This window comes from Hemibagrus wyckioides, unplaced genomic scaffold (assembly GCF_019097595.1).
Source record: "Hemibagrus wyckioides isolate EC202008001 unplaced genomic scaffold, SWU_Hwy_1.0 Contig20, whole genome shotgun sequence".
In the NCBI taxonomy this organism is placed as follows: domain Eukaryota; kingdom Metazoa; phylum Chordata; class Actinopteri; order Siluriformes; family Bagridae; genus Hemibagrus; species Hemibagrus wyckioides.
Window position 1 is genome coordinate 262,998 of NW_026690781.1, and position 6,000 is coordinate 268,997.

The 6,000-nt window shown below is 42.0% G+C and overlaps 3 non-coding genes across 3 annotated transcripts; all 3 read left to right on the forward strand.

The window, feature by feature from the left end:
• The first annotated feature begins 3,893 nt into the window (after positions 1-3,893).
• Positions 3,894-3,965, forward strand: trnah-gug (transfer RNA histidin (anticodon GUG)). Its single transcript has one exon. It is a non-coding gene; the product is annotated as a tRNA-His (tRNA).
• Positions 3,966-4,074: 109 nt separating this feature from the next.
• trnar-acg (transfer RNA arginine (anticodon ACG)) lies at positions 4,075-4,147 on the forward strand. The gene has a single exon. It is a non-coding gene; the product is annotated as a tRNA-Arg (tRNA).
• A 328-nt stretch (positions 4,148-4,475) lies between these two features.
• trnae-uuc (transfer RNA glutamic acid (anticodon UUC)) lies at positions 4,476-4,547 on the forward strand. Its single transcript has one exon. It is a non-coding gene; the product is annotated as a tRNA-Glu (tRNA).
• The last annotated feature ends 1,453 nt before the right edge of the window (positions 4,548-6,000 follow it).

The following is a 6,000-nucleotide window of genomic DNA, read 5'->3' on the forward strand; positions in this document are numbered from 1 at the left end:
CCAACTTTGTGGGAACAGTTTGGAGCTGGCCCCTTCCTCTTCCAACATGACTGTGCACCAGTGACCAAAGCAAGGTCCATAAAGACATGGATGAAAGAGTCTGGTGTGGATGAACTTGACTGGCCTGCACAGAGTCCTGACCTCAACCCGATAGAACACCTTTGGGATGAATTAGAGTGGAGACTGAGAGTCAGGCCTTCTCGTCCAACATCAGTGTGTGACCTCACAAATGCCCTTCTGGAAGAATGGTCAAAAATTCCCATAAACACACTCCTAAACCTTGTGGACAGCCTTCCCAGAAGAGTTGAAGCTGTTATAGCTGCAAAGGGTGGACCGACGTCATATTGAAACCTATGGATTAGGAATGGGATGTCACTTAATTTCTTATGCGAGTCAAGGCAGGTGAGCGAATACTTTTGGCAGTATAGTGTATGTATATATTCATTCAGAGATCTAGTGAAGACCACACCTCTATGGGTCAGGGCTGCAGGGCTCTTTTGGCAGCAAAAGGAGGACTAACAATATTAGACAGGTGGTCATAATGTAATGGCTTAAAAGTTTATGCATGTGTATACACCACTGTTCAAAAGTTTTAGAACACCCCAGTTTTTACAGTTTTTTATTGAAAATTATTCAGTTTAATGTCTCATTGCACTCTGAAATGAAAGCATAGTACAAATAAGCAACTGGAGTTAAAAAAGAAATCATGGAATCAATTTATAGACCAAAATGTATTCTAAACTTTTGACTCATCGAAGTAGCCACCTTTGGCAGATATAACAGCTGAACACACTCGTGGCATTCTTTCTACAATAGAAATCAAATATTCCTCAGAAAGTTCTTCCCAAATCTGTTGCAGAAGTTTCCATAAATGTGTGGCACTTGGTTGCTTTGCTTTCACTCTTCTGTCCAGTTCATCCCAAACCATCTCCATGGGGTTTAAGTCTGGAGACTGTGCTGGCCACTCCATGTTTTCAAGCTTACCATCTTGTTCTTTTTTCCTGAGGTAGTTCTGGCATAGCTTGGACTTATGTTTTGGGTCATTATCTTGCTGTAGGATGAACCCCTGACCAACTAGGTGCATACCAGAGGGTATTGCATGGCGCTGCAGAATGCTGTGGTAGCCGTTTTGGTTCAGGGTCCCTCTCACTCTGTACAAGTCACCGACCCTGGATCCAGCAAAACAGCCCCAGACCATCACACTTCCTCCTCCATGTTTGACAGTTGATGCCACACACTGTGGAACCATCCTTTCTCCTACTCGACGGCGTACAAAGATCCTGCGTGATGAACTGAAGATTTCAGTTTTTGATTCATCAGTCCATAATACCTTCTTCCAGTCTTCAGTAGTCCAATGGCGGTGTTTCATGGCCCAGGCAAGCCTCTTTGTCTTATTCTGATGTCTTAGTAATGGCTTTCTTGCTGCAACTCGTCCTGTCAAACCTGCAGCTCAAAGTCTTCTCTTCACAGTTGAAACTGAGACTTGCTTACTACGACCACTATCAAGCTGTGCTTGAAGCTGTTGTCCTGTGAGCTGCCTATCACACAAGCTGTTAACTCTCAGAAATTTGTCCTCTGATTCAGTTGTGGCTTTGGGTCTGCCAGACCTCTTCCTGTCAGAGTTTGCCCCAGTTTCTGAGTGCCTTTTGATGGTGAAGGAAACTGTACTCACTGACACCTTGACTTTCTTTGCAATTTCTCTGTAGGAAAGACCTACATTTTTAAGTGTTATGATGGTCTGTCTCTCTTTCGTTGTTAATTGCCTTTTTCTCGCCATTTTTGTAGCGACACGCTACTTTCTGCAGTACAATACTGTTCAACTGATGCTCACGAGGGTATGGTACCACAGTGTGTTCCAACACTGCTTTTATGCAGACAGAGGGGGTTGTAAGTAATCCAGAAAAGCTGGAAGACCTGGAGGAATTAGTAGCACCAGCTTTCAAGGCTTGATCAACCTCCATTGCTGCAGAACAGCTTTAAATTGTTAACCCATTTTGTGTTCCCTGAAAAAGGCCTTTTTGTATAATTCTGAAATGTACATTATTTTTCAGTTTTGGGTAACCTTACCTTTTTTTTAACCTCTGGCAGTTCACCACTTACCTTTGTACCATTTCAAGCTATTCATTGGACTTGAACGACTTGAATTGCAATAAATAACTGGAAAAATTGGGGTGTTCTAAAACTTTTGACCGGTAGTGTATGTGTGTGTGTATATACACACTTTACTGTGCAAACAGTGTGTATGTGTAAAAATAAGAATTAATAAGAAAGAAAAGCTCAGATATTTAGAGACAGACCTTTTTTATTTATATATCTATTATATAAGTCAGTATGAGTGAGAGTGAGGGGAATCACCTAGTCCCACCCCCTGTGAGGAGTCCATCCCCTCTGTACACCATCATGGCACCTGTTAGGGGGTGGGATTAGACAGCAAGTTAACAATTTTGTCCTCAAAGCTGATGTGTTAGATGCAGAAAAAATGGGCGAGCATATGGAGAAGGGCCAAATTGTGATGGCTATACGACTGGATCAGAGCATCTCCAAAACTGCAGCTCTTGTGGCGTGTTCCCAGTCTGCAGTAGTCAGTATCTATCAAAAGTGGTCCAATGAAGGAACATTGGGTTATGGCAGCGACTGAGGGCAGGACTAGCGAGAAAACTTGAACACAATCAAAGGGGGCTGAACACAAATGCAGATAACCAGATCACAGTTCTGGAGAAATGTTTACTTATCTTTAATTAGATAATAATGCAAGTCAAATAATCCACAAAACAAATCCAAGTCAGCTCAAAAGACTTGACAGTAGTTCCAAAGAATAAATCCCCAAAATCCACAAGGTTAATCCAAAAGCATACAAAAGGTTCACAGGAGTCTAATCAAAAAACAAAGTCAATACTTCCAAAAAGTCATTCTAATTAGTCCACAAAATAAATCCATAAGGCATTCAAAAGAGCACTTGTCAATCAATCAAAACAAAGAACTATACCAGATGCACAAAGTCTTTTAAGGACAAGGCCATAAAACAGAGCACACGGCTGACCTAGACTTAATCAAGGTACAGGAAACACTAAGCAAAGTATTTGTGGAGGAAAAGGGTGACTTAAATACACAAACCTAAACAAAGCACAGGAGACACCTATTAGACATAATGACAGAGACTGGACACCAACAAAAAGGCAGTGGGGGTCTCTAGTGGCCAGAAAACAGTCCACAACCCTGACAGGAAACCAGTAGATATCAGTTTATATCTTGCTCTGTTCATGTTACAATTAGTTGCATATCTTACCTGTATATTTCAGTCTAGTTGTGTTGATATTTAACATGATCAGAAAATGACAGATGATTTTCAAAGTCTTTTCCTGTTTCATCATAAAATGGACATAATAAAGCATCCAAAAGTCAGAATGGACAAACCCATGTGTATAAATCACACCAAAATATGGATTTGAATTACAACACTTAAGAGAAACATTATTTCAGACTTTTGCATAACAGCTTGATAGACTTTTATTTGATAATTATGTGCAGTATTGAGATTAAAATTTATACTTGATTTGGATTGGTCAGAAGGTGTTCAGCATGGACCTGATAGCAGTTCAGGTTTCAAATCAAATCTCTCTTTTTTAAAGAATGTCCTCTTTCTGATTATATATATACAGTTATACAAACCAAAAAATAGTGTATGTCAAATATGTACAGAAGAAACTGAATCTGAGTTTAGAGACTAACTAACTAACTAACTAACTAACTAACTAACTAAATATAATCACAATCGTTTACATCAGCAAACAAAACATTAATATAAATTATGTATACACAGGCCAGAGGGGCGCCAGAACGCATATCACAACATGTAGCAGCTCCTTTTACCAGCCGGCCCAGGTGCATGGAATGCCGTGATCGTATAGTGGTTAGTACTCTGCGTTGTGGCCGCAGCAACCCCGGTTCGAATCCGGGTCACGGCATTGGCTTTTCCACATCACCGTTGAACGCTAGGCATGGCTTTTGACCGCTGGCTGTTTGTCACTTGAAAAGCATAAAAAGGTAGGACCCCGCTCCCCTTAAAACTCACATGGGCCAGTGGCGCAATGGATAACGCGTCTAACTACGGATCAGAAGATTCTAGGTTCGACTCCTGGCTGGCTCGGCTGCCTTTTAAGAGCCCAAAGGTGTGCCACAAATTCCATCTGCCGAATTGCTGGCAGAGTAACACCTCCCACAATCCCTGAAATGCGGAGAGTCCTGTACTGGGAGGTACGCTGGTTTTCTGCACCAGGAACACCAGCCCACGCTCTGTCTAGCGGCTGATCTTCCGCTGGAGTGACAGCTCGAGTAGCTGGATATTCGGTCAGCACTGGCCGATTTTGTGCTCTGCAATGCAAGGTTCCCATACAAAGCTCTGGATGATACCGCACTGGAGCTCAAACTGCTTGGTGGTCGAGTAAAATGCTGATCTCAACTCTCCTGGGGCGCCCTCCCATATGGTCTAGCGGTCAGGATTCCTGGTTTTCACCCAGGTGGCCCGGGTTTGACTCCCAGTATGGGAACGTGACTTTATTGGATTGCCCGCAGAGCTGGCAAGGAGTTCACCAAATCGCTCAGTTAATAACGGCTGGGAACGCTTCCTCAACGGAAACCAAAAACGATCACTGATTGCAGCCAGCAGCATGTTGGTGTTGTGTTCATTTCGATTCACAGCGCAAAACGTTACATAACTGATTTGTCATCACTTATTTATTTGTAGGCTCCCCCTAAGGCTCCCATGGGCCAGTGGTGCTACCTGAAGAACGATAGTCTGGGTCAGCCGGCCAATCACAGCTCACCCGGGAAATCTTTCTCCAATCACATCGGCCCGTTACATCTTTCTTCCCCAATCCCTGCGCTGAAAAGATGGACAGACAATGATGGCCGCGCCCATAGCGAGCCAATCGAATCTCTCGCAATTTTATCGTTCTCCGCTAATCGCAACAATGGCCCGCCCACGGCAATCGATGGATCTTGCGCGCTAATGATGTGTCATTCAAGTCAAATGTATTCGCATAATTACAGTGTCATCCATCAATCTAACCTAACACTAGCCTACAATCTCCACAGAAGGTTGATCTGAAAAAGAGACCTCAGTCTGGGAATTCCTCCACATCTAAGAGTACATCCCCTACCCTGACTCCATCGCCATCCCCAACTCCTAAGCCTCTAATTGGTGAAACCCTGTCTTCTGCTTCTTCCCAACCATGTTCTAAAAGTAGTGGTGGCTCCAGCAGTGGCAGCATCACTGATGAAGGTCAGTGCAAATAAAGATGATCAGACTTTATGGTGTGTAGGAATGTACTCTCATTCACACTATTGCAGTTATACAGTAGACATACTGATGACTAAAAATAATCAGAATGAGACGGTAATAGGAACAAATGAAAACATTTATTAAAGTAAACTATATAAACACTATACAACTATAAGTTTATTTACAACAATATTATTTGCAGCTACTATTTATACTAATTACTATTAGAATAAGAATGTCCTTTTTTAGCAGACTGTGATTGTTATAAAATTAGCTTTTGATGCTTGTTATTTTAATTATTATTCCTTAATTACTCATTACCACATTTGTTTGACAACTACATCATTTTCAAGCCCAGTAACTGAAAGTATTTTGCACAAGGAAACAGTCTATCATCATTCTGAAGTCACCTGGTTGTTAACTGCTGCCAGACGCATCACAATCTTCTTCCCCATAACGAACAAGAAGTTGATTGTGGATGCAGGTAAGATGAATCTGAATATAAGACAGCACATAATATAAGTTAAAGCAGAGTGAACTTCCCCTGAGCAAAAACAGCAGCTAAACAAAGGTTTTACTCACAGCGAACGCCTCACGGAGAGCATGCAGCTTCAGGCCGATATCAGTTACCCCTCTCTCTGTAAGATGGTCCCTAAGAAACAAAAGATTTACATGCTTAGTGTATTAAACATACATTACACCTTTATACCATTAAACTG